Source organism: Struthio camelus, chromosome 5, assembly GCF_040807025.1.
Source record: "Struthio camelus isolate bStrCam1 chromosome 5, bStrCam1.hap1, whole genome shotgun sequence".
Taxonomy (NCBI): Eukaryota; Metazoa; Chordata; class Aves; order Struthioniformes; family Struthionidae; genus Struthio; species Struthio camelus.
The window spans coordinates 21478012-21492886 of NC_090946.1; the positions used below are offsets into that span (position 1 = coordinate 21478012).

At 40.4% G+C, this 14875-nt stretch overlaps 2 long non-coding RNA genes across 3 annotated transcripts in view; one reads left to right on the forward strand and one right to left on the reverse strand.

Moving 5' to 3' along the window:
- Nucleotides 1-14875, forward strand: part of LOC104150458 (uncharacterized) — a 39756-nt gene that overhangs the window by 24112 nt on the left and 769 nt on the right. For both annotated transcript variants that reach the window (XR_011141350.1, XR_695607.2), the window contains exons 4-5: nucleotides 11280-11405; nucleotides 13110-13159. This is a non-coding gene — a long non-coding RNA (uncharacterized lncRNA). The remainder of the gene's footprint in view (nucleotides 1-11279; nucleotides 11406-13109; nucleotides 13160-14875) is intronic.
- The window catches only part of LOC138067435 (uncharacterized), a 227198-nt gene that overhangs the window by 4551 nt on the left and 207772 nt on the right, over nucleotides 1-14875 (reverse strand). The gene's annotated exons all lie outside the window — the stretch shown is intronic.

Below are 14875 nucleotides of genomic sequence, written 5' to 3' on the forward strand. Positions count from 1 at the left end.
GGATAGAATCTTTTTACAAAGGCTTGTAAAAGGAAAAATGACACTAATTCAAGGATGTGTATCTTCCTCCCAACCTATATTTTTAACATATTTTTAATTAAAAACATATTTTTAATTTATTTTCTATTTTCTACCTTAGCCTTATTCCAAGTATCTTATGTCCTAGCAGTCTAATGGCATTGACAGAAAAGGTTTGTTACACAGGTCTGGAACTGCAGGGAAACGACTGGCTCCTTTTAAATGTATTAAGTGTAGTCATTTTGCTTTTTATAAATGAAGTAAAAGAACTACTTAAAAATTTTTCGATTCTTCTCCCTGATCAGTCTATTGTCACTTGCATTTGGCATTCATTATACGTTAGCCCCAGGCGCCTCCAGTCTTGTACTCAGGCCAGCAGTAATTTGGTTTATAGAGATCATATGGCAGGGAAACAGACCTTGAAAGACAGAACTCTTAAGAAGCATATTTGATGAATTTCCTATGATTTGAGTCTGGGTTTATTCTTTCCTGTTGTGGAGCAGACACCCTACAGCACACGCACTGAGGCCCGATGCGCCCGAGCAAGGAGCCAATTAAATGACAATATGCGCACTGTTTTTTTCGCACATCTCGGGTTGCATTTCCTATCAGAGAAAGGGAGGGGATGGTGAGGGGGAGGAGAGGGCAAAAAAAAGGGGGGCCTTGTAAAGGATCCAGTTGTGGGCAGGAAAGTGCACAGAGTGAAGGTTGCCTTTGTCATTAACAATTAATTTAACCACAAATGCTGGTTTGGGGGGGGGGGGGGGGGGAAGCTGCGGCTGCTAGTGGCAGCCGCGTAGCCAGAGCAGTGTGTCTCCTGTCTGCCCTCCTTCCCAGCAAGGCTGGCAGCCTGGTGCAGCCAGACCTGAATAACCAGCAGCTGCTTTATCCCTTTTCCACAGGCGGGCCCCGCTCCTTTTAGAGCGTGTGCCTCATCGGCTGCAGAAGCGGCAAGACCGGATCTCAGAGCTTTGTGCAGCCTAACGCTTGCTTGCCCTTAGCTCTCTTTCTCTCGACCTGCACGCTGGCATCGCTTCTGGCTGCAGGGTCTGTGGTATGACTTAACGCTCCTGGATACTGCAGGAGGTTTTTCATGTAAGTCACAGAATGTCAAATTAAGCCTCAGCTGAGGGCATCCAAGACGATGAGCTGGATTTTGGTATCCTTTCCTACATTCAGCAACTCTTGGACCGCTGGCACTGATGAGATGCTCTAAGTGGGAAGGTACTGTGCCCTGCGACTGAACAGATGTAGCCCTGAAAAGGCAGTTCTGCTGCTTCCTCAGGGATCCCAGCCCACGGTGGGCCTTTGCACCCAAGCATTCACACACAGTTCACTCTGCGGTTTATTTAATTTTTAAGGGCCTAATTTCTTTGATAATATCCAGAGACTGTTCAGGTCACTTTGGGTTTTTTTTTTTTTTGATTGATTGATTGATTTCAATTCCTCTTCCCCTCCTCACTTCTCCTTTCCTCTCTCTTTCCCTTCTGTTCTCCCCACCCTCGCTTTTTCCTAGTAGTTTATAAACGCCACTTTTCATTAATGTGACCAAAATGTCATCAAGTAGTTTAATGCTCTTTAATGTCCTTGTATCGTTTACGTTTTTTGAACAGTGTGGAAATGAATCCCATCTGTGGGTTTGCTAACATCAAAAAAGTTTGACAGGCTATTTAGACGTGCTACTTCACATTGCATTAGCGTGTACAATGTCAGGGAGGCAGGAGCCAGAGTGAGGCCATACCGCGCCATCTCACTCTTGACCCCTCCTGTAACTGCTCTGAAAGCGACAGATCACTTACCTCAGAAAATCAAAGTCAATTGTGAAGTATCTTGGCCTGGACAGGAGCCCAGAGGCCCCAGGAATAGTGTGAAGCCCAAATAAAAAGAGAAATGTTTCTATAGAAAAAAGAAAAAAAACAAACTAAATCAAACCCATCCTCCCTTCCTCACTTGTGCCAAGAGATCTTCGCAACATCAGTTGGGCAAACAGGCTTTTCTGATGTCTGTTCATTTGTGACTGGAATTTCTGTCTTCCTTACGGATGCTTAAACCCTTCCCAGGTCATCTAGTCACATTTCTGAGTTTGGTGTGTTGTTTTGTTTTTATAGAGACCAACCAAAAACGCTGTTTCTCAATCAGCAAAGTTAGACTATATGTACCTGTAGAAGATGTGCGATCGAAAGAGGTGGATGCTGCTCTTAAAAGAGATGATACAGTGCCATCTTATCAGGTCCTCGCTTTATTAAGGCCTATCCCAGCCAGTGGAAAGGCTTGTCATGCCTTCGTTTTCAACACAGACTTTTTGAGGTGAGATTTAAAGCTTACATGCAGCCACCCCAGCTACTTCTTATTCATCTCGCTCTATAGTTCCCTATGTAAGTTAATACATATCAAGAGAGTATAATGCTGTATCTTTTTGCATCCATATTTGTGTTAATGTCTCATACACAAGGCTCATGGATTTAACTTACTCTTCGATGGTGTATGTGATGGGTGTAGTTTAAATTTCTCTGGCTTTGTGCCACGAGAAAGATGCGGCTCCTTTTAAAGGCATGTACTGTTTGTTAAAAAAAGTGGCTTTTTATTTCAGGAAAACAAAAGCTGCTGTTCATTCCAAGACACAGGAAACATCAGAAAGTGCATTTTAACTGTTAATCTTTATAGATAAATGGATAATAAGTTCTACCTCTGAGTGCACTAGGATTTCCTTGCCAGTGTTTTAAACGCTCCCCCATATTACATTTGCATACACAAATATAATTTAAGTAGCACTGTAAATAACCTTGTATAGTAGCATCAAGTTTTCAAACCCAAGGTAATTATTTTTTTTTTTGTAAACGTGAAATAAAAATACCTTTAGGGCACTTACTGTAAGCGCCCAAGTCCCTTAGTCTTACGAACTGGGTTTATGAGTAACGCACAATTCTGTTGTTTATTTGTGTCACACTGAAAGAGTAAAACACAAAGTATGAGAGCAGTAAATAACGAACCGTATTTCACTCTTAAACTGGTCAGATCAGGGCAATTCTACTAAAGGTAGGATGAAGCGGGCACCATTTCATGCCCTGATCCGAGCACTAGTCACACCGAGTCAGGATCCTAACAGTGAGGGGGAGACAATCAAGGTTATATTTACATTCAGTTTGTGAACACATGTATTAAAAATGCAGTTCTAGTTCTTTGAATTTGTGGTCTTTATGCTAAATGTGAATAAGCAGAAAGGACTGATATGATATTTTTCAAAAGAATTTCAGGCAAAATGAGCGCATGGATTTTCCTTAAACATCTGGTAGGAGAAAAGGAAACAAACTCTAAGCTTCATTTTAGAAGCACTTCCAAGTAGCAAAATCCAATCCTTTCACTAATGACGACTCGCCTCCTCTTGCCCTTTTGAAAACTGAAGCATAGCTTCAAGGCTGTTTAAACCAGGACAAACAAACCACATCATAGTCACAAAGCTGTAGCTCCATAACGCAGTGAGGCTTCACTGAAAAATCAGCAGTACTTGTAGGCAAATTCTGGGTATACTATTAGAATACAAATTGGTACTTTTTACAACCCCCTCCCCCCCCCCCACTCCTGATTTATATCAAAAATTACAACTGGGTCAAAAACTTCACCAAAGCTTCAGTGTAAGCTTAATCCTAGAGGAATTGTCCCCAACCACTGTTAGAACCAATGAAGTGCTTACGTCTCTCCAAACACCTGCTTCAGGGATTTTGAAATAATTTAGCGGGGCACTGGAGGCTACACAGGGCCTGATACTGCGTGCTGCTCACTGGAAGTTTTTTCTGATATCATACTGGGCCTCACTCACAGTTGCCTTGTTTTCTGTGGGTAACTTACCCTCCTGCTAGCGGATATAAAATGATACCCTTTTGACTACCTGGGGGTTTAGAGCCCTTAACGCTCATTAAAACATAAGACCAGAAGGGACCTTAAATACGTCATTTAGTATGGACTAGGTAACAGATCCACCCCTCCCCCCCGGCTGGACTGATGAAACCTAAAGTGCTTGTCTAAAAAACCTGCAGACGTGGGGATTCCACAGCGTTCCTAGTTAGGCAGATACTAACCTGTCCTCACCACTGGAAGGCTGTATGCCCTAATGCCCAACCGAAATCTCCCTTGATGCAGTTTAAGCCTATCATTTTTGTCCTACTCAGAGTGGACAAGGAGAATAACTTATTCCTCTCTGCTTTGAGCTATCTTTCATGTAGTTGAAGACTGCCTTCAGACCTCTCCTTAGTCATCTTTTCTCCAGACTAAACAACCCTAGTTCTTTCAGTCTTTTTCAGAGATCGTGTCGTCCAGATTATTCTTGCTGTTCTCCGATAGATCAAATGTAGGCTGCCCAGGTTTCTATTCAAATGTCACGTCCCAAACCAGACCGTGGCTGTATCACATAGTCAAGCGCAAAGAATACCTTATGCGTCTTTCTGCCGATGTTTATGTTTATCCCAGGGTACTGGGGTCTTCTGGGTTGTTTGTTTTTGGGTTCTTTTTTTCCCCAGGGATATTGCTGACTAATTTTCTACATCCGTCCCTTTGGACAGGTTTTGGCAAAACTGCTGCCTTTTGACTTTTTTTTTCCAACTTGAGTTTAGAGCACTGGGCATTCCTCATCAAGAGCAAGTGTTACGCCTGTTTTTAGACCATGTGGTCTAAAAATTCAGGATCGTTCTGAATTCTAGCTCTGATGTCCAAGATGCCTGCAGCCTCTTCTCCTAGTTCGGTGGCAACTGCCAATTTAGCGCATGCCAATTCATCATTCAAGTCTTCTTCTGTGCACTGGGTGTGCAACTGCTTAGACTTTCCTGCAGTTTCTTCTCTCTGTAATTTCCTAGAAAGCACTCTCATGGCAATGTAGCATGCAGGCATCCATTTTGTAAGATATGGCTTGTACTGCGTTTGGACCTTAAGTAGGCAGAGCTGATGCTTAAGATCTCAGACTCTATTTAGTGAAGATGTGAAAGCAGGGATGACCTCCGGTAACTAACTACTAAAATTTTCTGTTTATGTATTAAAAAAGAGAAGTGAACTGGGGATAAACTGGTCACAGCAGATATTCAGATGAAGACGAGCCATTTACAAAGAAGAACATTCACGGACCTAAAAGATAAGACCTGTAATTTTGCATTTCTATTTGAATATATAAACCTTCATTGTAACTACAGTAATTTACTCGCTATTTGGAATACGTGTGTATGAAGCGAACAAGAGAAAAAGCTACTACCAAAGTTGGAAAGACTTCTTCCCTCTTGTAGAAAATTTTGATGGAAATGAGAAAACAAGTCTTGTTTTTAACCGTCTTAAACAGACAATACAATTTTTTTGGGTGATGAATGGGCTTGCTGAGACTGGAATATTTTAGAGGGGAAAACATTTACAGATTTAAACTTTTTTCTCATTTAAAGTCTTCCATTAAAAATCTTCAATAGGACGGGTATTAATTGAGGGTAGTTTCGTCCGAAACACAAACTGGAGCAACTTCAGAGCGGTTCCCACAGGCAACTTCATCTGTACTGCATTAAGGGGCTGGGCTGTTGCAGGTGGAAAGCTCTTGAAGTTCAGCAGTACTTTGCCCACATCTCTGATACATGGCAAATTCCGAGGCTTTTGTGCCAGATGAAGGAGGACATGAAAACCAGTTACAAAATAATCCACTATCTCTATGGGGACATCTAATAGAATAACCTAGTTGAGATAGCTGTACTTTCCTGCTTAATAAGAGATGATTTTCTTTTCACTCTAGTAGTATTCTGAGGACTCACTACATTGTAATAATCTAAAAGAAGCAATGCTGAAGCGAGAATCCCTCCTCCTTTCTAAGACGCAAAATCTGGCCATAAATCCAGACTTTAAAATGTGATCGATTCTGTGCATGTGGGACAGCAGATATTATCTTTCCATGATGAAATAAGAAATACATTAACTTGTCACATCGTCGTAGCAATAAAGCAGCTTCCATATCATTTTACATTTCATTGTATTTCTGCTATTTGCTTTAAATCAGTTAACTGTAATGTACCCGTCATGACACTTCCTCGATAGAGATGGATGCTGATTGAAGCACGTTTTAAAATTAAATTTCTGGCAAGTAAAACACAAAAGAAACAGGCATAAAGGGGACTATGTAGAACATCAAGCTCAGTGCCTCTCCTTCACCCTGCAATCACAGAGGGATACAGTAAAAGGGCCATACAACATTGACTTTGCACTCTTTGCATGGCCGCAAAAATGCTTCTTAGTGCTCTACCAAATATTTGAGACTTACAGTGAAAGATCAAAGGACTTTTAAATACGGGCGCGCGCACGCGCGCGCGCGCGTGTGTGTGTGTAGCACAGGCACCATAAAAAGAAAGATTATGAATATCTCTGTTGCATGCAGTCTTTACATTTGTGGAACACTTCTTAGGCAAAGTTCCACAATTTTTCATAAAACAGACCTGTACATAAAGAGAACTGGAGAAGTACAGCATTTTAAGCTGTACCTGTTTTATACAAAAATTTAACACTGTCTTTTCATAAAGATGTAGCTTCTTAGATGACCGCGAACACTATAGTATCATGGCTCCTATCAATACTGAATGGATGAAAAGCTATTGAAATTCAGCATATGTTGCTGGAATACTTATCAAAGAGGTAACTTTTAGCCCAGCTAACAAATTACCTCATTCTGATGAAAGTATCAACATCTACTACATTTTAATAGGAAGTAGTACTATTTAGAAAGTTTGACAGTATCTTACAGGGAATCAGATTCATATTAAAAGAAGTCTTGAAGTCTTTTAAAATGCATTGGTGCTTATTTTGAGTTATATGCTCCAATAAAACTGTCAGCATTTTGGCTTCCCTTTTTAGCTTTAAGAATCCCTGTGAACTGGTCTGAATTCATTTTGTGCTGGAGATTCTCTCTCAATCCCAGCAGGGGTAGTAGGCCATGATTCATAACATACGTCCTTAGACGGGGTTTCCTATTGCTATTTGGACTTGTCAGTTTACCTGAGCAGTTTTCTTTTTTGTAAAATGCCATTAAAAAGGTCACTTGATTTACTCAATTCTTGACAGCGCTCCACGGTTAGTATTGGATTTATTCTCTAATACACAAATGTAGCTGAAAAATTGGCTATAGAAGAAGTTAGTTATTGTGAACAGAAATGCAGTAGGCATGAAGAAAGCATCAGGAAACGCACCCCTGAAGCTCACAGCATTTGATCTGAACCGTACTGTGGGGTAAGAGGTAGTATGCCTTTTCCTTCATGTGCTCTGCTTAGGACCCACTGGCTATTCCATTTCTGAAACCAATGTCAAAAATCCCAATGACTTCAACAAAAACAGGCTGGCCCATATTTCATAAAGAAGCTAATATGCAGAGAAGAAACTTGACCAAATTCTCTATGCTTAGGTAAGGTTCATTTTCCAGTAGTGAACTGGGTTTTTCTTCCTGCAAGTTAGCTGATAAACCCAAACAAAATCAAAAAAATCTCTGCGTTTTCAATAACTGAAAAGGCTTTTACCTCCCCCCTCATTTTTAGCTATTTCAAAAGATAAGACTATTTCCGAAGTGCTGTGATTTATTTCATTTTAGACCACTGCGTTTCTTTTTCCCTTCGACCTGTGGACTATACACTACAATATGAAAGCGTTTCAGTAGCCTTTCCGTTTCCTGTGGTGTCTTAAGAGAGTAAAAAAGGAGGCATCATTGTATTAAACACACAATTACAGCCGCATTATTGAAACTGTAATTTTACTAGCCTTGTGCAACCAGAATATTAACATTACTCTAAAAACGTTCAGAGATATATATCTCAATTGAACTGCTTGGAAAACTTTGGTATAAATATCCAGTCGTCCCCGTTCCCCCCCCCCCCCAGCTCCCCCACCCCGCTTCAGGAGCATGGTGAGTGCTGTTACAGTGCTAGTTTTGTTTTAATACAAGTCCTGTACTGTAAGCCTTTGGTGGCTGAAAGGTGAATTACATTCATGCAAAACAAAACTGATGAACTACTGAAAGCTGTAGCTGCTGAAGTAAATTCCTGCGTGCTAAATTTATGGGAACTATGCACTGTGTACACCACAGTACATTCACTCACAGGTTCAACTTCTAAACGACTTTCCTTACCCAAGTAAGCAGCAACATTGTGAGAACGCATCCACCAGTGATGAGTAGAAAGGCGTAATTTTGTTGTTGGAAATACTGACGCTAATCAGCATATATTAAACCTTGTGTGGATCAAGGAGCGTTGCTTACGCATTTATTTCCATTTAGTTCTCATTACTGGCGTAGCGGCAGTTACAGGGCCTAAAGACTTGGTTTAAAAGACACCTCACTCTATTAGCAGCTGTGATGTTGATGTTGAGCGCCTCCACCACTAAGGACTACTCCTACAGATGTTAGACTGGCTTGGCTTTGTCCTTTATGAATGGACTTTATTTCCTTAATGCTTTCACTGCAGCAGCTTCTGTTTCTATTCTGTACGTAGCCTACTTACTACAATGTCCACACTACTCAGGGAAACGGAAAAGGCGGCAGGCAAAAAGTGGATAACATCTTCCCTTCTTTGCACAACCTTCTCCAGGCGAGAAAATTTTGATGTTTGGCTAGCAGAGCAGGAAGATGGCCATTTTAAGTTTTCTCTAGGGTTGTACTGAATTGGGTCACTGTCTAGCAAAAAAATGTTCAGTATTTATTTTAAAAGTGTGTCACACTTTTCACAGCAAATCATAGGAACGACAGCAAGTGTTGGTCTTCCCTTTAATACAGTTGTATTGCATGCCCTTTTTTATTTCATATTCTAAAAGCAGTGAGTCCCTAACAGTCTATACACAAGCCACTGGTTAAGACGGTACTGTTAAAGAGCAGGTAATTCAGATATGAATTATCTGAAGTTCTGCATAAGTGACTGAAAAAGCACAGACTGCAGGAAAGCCAAGGCAAGCTTACATTTGGATTTGGATCTAACCCCTGTAGCACATAAGGACGTTCTCCTCACCGATGGACACCCACTAAGTGAACACAACCGATCTCAGTAATACTGCCAGCCCACAAAAAGGATTTTTGTTTTGATTATTTTTAAAGTTTAATGGCAAATCCTTTCCCTTCTTCACATTAAAAAATAAAGGCTGCGCTGGAGTCCCGTTAAGGGACTGCTTTAGAGCTTGGTTCTCCGAGGCACTTATGTTGTTTAAAATTTAATTTCTAGTCTGAAATTTTTATTTAAAACACTACTTATAAACAAAAAAAGTTTCCTGTACTCAATGGCATCTACTGTTGCAAAATCTTCTAAGCTTTCACCTGTCCCAGTGAATTCTCTGCCTACTCCCAGAGGCATGCTTTCCCTCGTTTTGGCCTCCCCTAGTTAAGTGCTACAGTACTGCGGGAAAGCACTCTACCTAATGCCGTCTCATGGTATTTTTACTCGCAATAGAATAGATGAAAAGGCACAAGACTCCATTCACCTTTAGGGTAATGCCATGGAAGGCATTTCAGATGGTAGTCAATGAAGTAACATCAGAGATATAAATTTGGTGCTCACATCACACTGCATAGAAATTGGGGACGTTTCTGGCACGGACACAAAGTTAGGAGATTGGCCTGTAACAAAAACTTTATAAATCTCCACCCCTTTTCTGGCTGCAAAGTGTAGGTTTCTTCAATGTTATTCATAACTAGAAATGATTTGGAAAGTAAGTTTTTGGTCTGTGGCTTTTTCATTGCAAATATATAGCCTGTACTAATTGATGTTTGAGCTGTTTTGATTACAGAAACGGGTAACACGTTATGATTGTGTTTCCTAACGGGATGAAAAAAATCTTAAGTTTTAAATGTGATGAAGACGCTGCTGAATTTGGAATTCTGCGATTACACTATTACACATAAGCGTATGGGTGCCTTGAAGGCTTCCACTACTTTTAGTTTCGGTTATATCAAACTCCAAATTCCCATTCCTCAGCTAGCCTGTTAGAATATTCTGAAAATCCCACCAGAGGAACATGAACACAGCCAAAATAAAATTAGGTAAAATCTAGTATACACTAGTATGAAAAAAATCTCTTCCTTTTAGAATTTACATCCTGAATGGCTGGGGCAGGTAAAATAAATTTATTATTCTCATCTTCATTTTGCAGACAGACGGCATCAGTGCAGAAGAGCCAGTTTGTGCTCCCAGGGAGTCAAAGTTAGATTTACACTGAATTAATCGAGATTTAAATACGGGCTTAGTTTTAATTTAGTGCTTAGGATGAGCTTAGCTGAATGAGATAAGGGCCCGTATGACTTACCTGACATATGGCTCTACCTCTCTTGATTCCTATTCTAATACCTGAATGAAATCTAGCTTTGATTATAGCATTCTTCATCTACAGATCTCAAGCTGCTGAGGCAACCGTGACTATTTTCTGTAGGCAGATGGAGAAAATAAATTACATATGCAACATCATCCAGAGGATACCGTGTTGCAAATAGACTTCAGGTCTTCTGATTACTGCACTACCTGCAAGAACATCATGCTTTCTCCCCCCTAGAATGTATTACAGGGGCTCTCATTTTGCAATAGAAAACTCTGTAAACTGATGGACCACAGACATTTCGGTTGCTCTCTGCTTGGGCACCTCTCGGTTACCCTTAGTGCATGATTTTGTGCTGTGACTGAGAAAAATGAGTCAGACTCTCGTAAAACATTTCACATGAAACATGAATCTGCAATATTCCCTCTGTTCTAACAGGGAAGATGATTTTCTAGGCTCAGGGCTTTTAAAATCCTTTTATTTAAGAAACAAATATTCTAACATCTTTGTGAGGTCTTGTAAATTCCCTTTGTTGATTCAATGTGCTCCAGAACTGAGATATTTGTATTATTCCCCATCTTGCAGGGAGTCTTTAGAGAATCTGCAGTAAGTAGGTAGGTTCCTATCCCAAGGATACCCTCTTGGATGCTTACCTCTTAAATCGAAGAATAATGGTATTGTTTTAATGAATACCAATAGGATAAGAATGCTTGGTGTATTGGTATCAATCTTCACTTTTAATGTAGTGTATGAAGTACTATTTTTTTGGTTCTCATCAGAAACCCCTTACTGTATAATTCATAAACTGTTTTTTTTTTCTTCCCAGAGGCACTGCACCATTCATAAATAGGGCTGTAAGGAATGTTGTAGTCATACAGTGAGATTAAAATCAGCAAGCGTGAAAAATACCAAATTAATACAAACATTCTCAAAGAAACCTGTCTGTCATTTCTCTTTTATATGTTTCTTAGTTCTAACCAACTACCGGATGGATCTACACAAACATGCGACTATCATCAGTGAATACTCAGGCCTTGTAACTGCAGCGAAATAATACCTTGTGTTTATTTGAGTATCGCCAAGTTGGCCAACAACAGGTATGTATCCTTGAGTTTTGTATGTGGAGGGTAAGTGGGATGGATGGGTGACAGACTGAGCTGGAATTGGCTGGGACTCAGATGATCACTCGGGCAGTTATTTTGCCTGGTGCATCACCACATGATGACACTGAACAGTTCTCACTTTGTAACGTTTCATCACTTTCTATCTGAAAAGGCACACTTCCAAATTAAGTAAAGGAATTATTTTAAACATAGCCACTTACTCTGTTTGCTCTGAACAAAAACGTGCCTGTGTTACAATACCAAAACCAGGAAAGCTGTGGGAAAGACTGGAGACGCTTGTAAAAAGAGAATACATACAAAATTTTTTTCTACAAAAAGATTTGGAGGTATACTTTGTGCCTTTGTAGGATTCTCTGCATTTTTCCCCTCATCCCAACATTAATGACCGCATCGTCAGTACTTCGCTAAAGACTTCAGTAGCCAGAATCTCTCAGCAGCCTCCTGCTGAAACACTTATGGCGTTTAAATGGAACACAAGAGAAAATCAGAATTGGCCTTCTTACCTTCTCCTTTCTTAAGAGAACTTCCCAGAATTGAAATGAAGAGAAGACAAGACCAGTAGAGGAAATGGTTGAGTATTCAGGGCCTAGTACTCTTTTGAACCACTTGAGCTACCTAGATTTCCTTAATGCCTTTCCAAATTTATGTGATGGTATATGCCCTGTGCCCAGCATTTGCTCTCTCAGCAACGGATTTGTCATGAAGGCTGTTTGGATTTTATTCTGTACTAAGCCTCTCAAAAATACCGTGTTAGCTGTCTTTGAAAACCAGAACGTCTGTCTGATGAGGTACAGTCTAACTATTTGTTGACTTGTTACAAACTACAGTGAGAGTCAATATGTCATCCATATTGAGATGAAAGATATCTGTAACTGTAAAGAACTGTAGTAGTGCACAGCTACCAGTGTTGAAGATCCATTGGAAATGAACAGAAACGCCAACACACAGATAATTTTTAACGTTATTATTACCTCTTGTTACCATCTTGGGACTATACTGTTCTCTATTTATTTTCTGCGTATAAATTTTCCAAAAATTCATTTGTGATGCTCTCTTCTGCACTGACCTGCATCCTCTGCTCTGTGTACTCTAATTGACACTTACAGGTTTGGGTCCTTAAAATTGGCTCCAGAATGAATTAATGATGTGATGTGTCTTAAGCTTCTGGTCTTATTACAGCTTAATTACAAGAATAAATTAATTTTGAATATTTTCCTATACTTAAACCTTTACTGTAAGAACCAAAAAGGGATGATCATTCCATACTCATTACATCCCCAGGATTGCCATGAGAAATAAAATAATTAATATCTGTGCTTATTCTTTATCGTTAGTCTTTGTCCTAAGAATGGATTAATGAGAATATTCAATGAGAATCAGAACATCCTGGCACTCACTTCTGTGAAAAGTCATTCTTGTGTCAAAGACCGTAATGAGGCCTGAAATAAGCATACCATTAATTCACAGCAACCTTGCAGTGAGAACAGAAAATAGTGTGTATCATTCCAGACTGATGACCAATATCATAGTAAGAGAAGACGGATATTGAAATAGGACCATTTTAAGTACACATTTTAAAGCCTTTGTCTGACTCTGTATCATTTTCAAGTCCATGTTAGCTTTTATTGACTGTAGTTTTCATTCTGTGACTGGAGTTTTTTCACCTCTCCTCCCCAGATACTTCTTCAGATATAAGGAATCAAAGTCATTTCCCCTACTTCCTCCAGGTAAGAGGTAGGCAAGGGACAAAATAAGTTGCAACTGCTGTTTGTGTTTTACAAAGGCTGAAAAAAATAAGAACACTGTGGAACAAAATAGCCTTTAGAGTAAGCTGCATGGTATCCGTGGGTCTGAAACACACATAATGTAATGTTGGCCCAGTATGTATTGCTTAGGTATTCTTTGCTATGCTGTATGATACTGACAGGGGTGCTCATTTTCTGAACTAGTCACGGTACAAAAAACCCACAGCAGCTCGTGTAAATACAGAGCGTTTGGACGGGCAAAGCCATGGGGAGGAAAAGACACAACGGAAGACAATGAGACTGCAAAGCTGATCAGTGCAACGCATGTGTCAGGTTTTGTGTCACGTGCGCTGCGGATGGTTTCTGACCAGCGTCCTCACAGTCGTGTAAGGGCTGCTGGCTTTGAACGACAGTTAATGATATAAAGTAATATATGGTAGCAGGAAATGAAAGGAGCACATCTTCCTGAAAAATGTTTAAAATGGGTGCTTTGCTTTTGAATAATAATAATTAACATTGCTTAGTTTCAGTTGGCTTAAAAGAATTATTACAGCAGCATGCCTACTCCATTTTACTTCAGGTAGTGCCAGGTTTTCCATTATAAACCCCTGGTATTTTCAGTTTGTTTGGTAACTTGGCTATAAAAATTAACTCCAGCCGCGAACTTGCAGGGAAAAGATCTCAGCTTAGCAGAGACTTTAAAAGATGATTTTTATTTCTACACAGCTCACCTATTCGTTAGTAGAGGGAACAGGAGCCTGAGATAACTCTTCATGTCTCCATGAAGCTCTAGTGACCAGAGCGTGGCCTTCTGTGAGAAGGCCTATGGCATTTATTTCCTGTCACAGAAATACTACTAGAAGGCAAGTGGAGAAACTTGCAGTGAGAAGCCTGACAAAGGATGAGGGGCTTCATACCTGTAACAAGTGCCCGGGTTCAGTATTAGGGTAAAGCAATTCTTAACTGTGGTTCTTCTTTCATGGCTTTTGATATGGGGGTCAGAGCTGCACTTAGACTGAATTAGAAGACAGGAGAAAAGAAAGACCATTTCACATCTGTCACAAGACTTGGGGCTTCACAAACCCGTAACCGATCTTCCCTAAAAGGAGGGGGGGGGAAAAAAAAAGTTTGATTCTTAGTGTTGGTTAATTCAAGTAGTAGCACATTAAGGCAGAAATAAAGGTATGCATGGCAGTCTTTTGTTCACTGACGGAAGGGGCATCCAGTGACAGGACGAGAGGCCATAGGCACAAATTGAAATACAGGAAATAATACCACTTAAAGGTAAGAAAAAAATCTCTTGACTGTGAAGGTTGTCCAGAGACGTTGTGGAGTCTCCGTCCTCAGAGATGCTCAAAGCCTGGCTGGACGTGGCCTTGGGCAACGTGCTCTAGCTGACCCCTGCTTTGAGCAGGGGAGATAGACTAGATGAAAAAAAAAAGGATACAGAACAAGATTAAGGCTTTGGTGCTGGTGGAGCTATGTGATTCAGGAGGCTAGAAAAAGAGCGCTCAGAACGAGCATGTCTGTTGCTGAGATATGAGGACATTTCCCCACAGGTTTGCAGCGCTGAGTTCTAGGCCTTGTTTTCAGGTATGTTCACAAGTTTTCAAATGAGTCCCCGTTAGAGAAGACTTTATACCATCTGGAGAAGAGGGTGCAGAACTCACATCACCCCTTCGCGCTCTTCCCTTTACC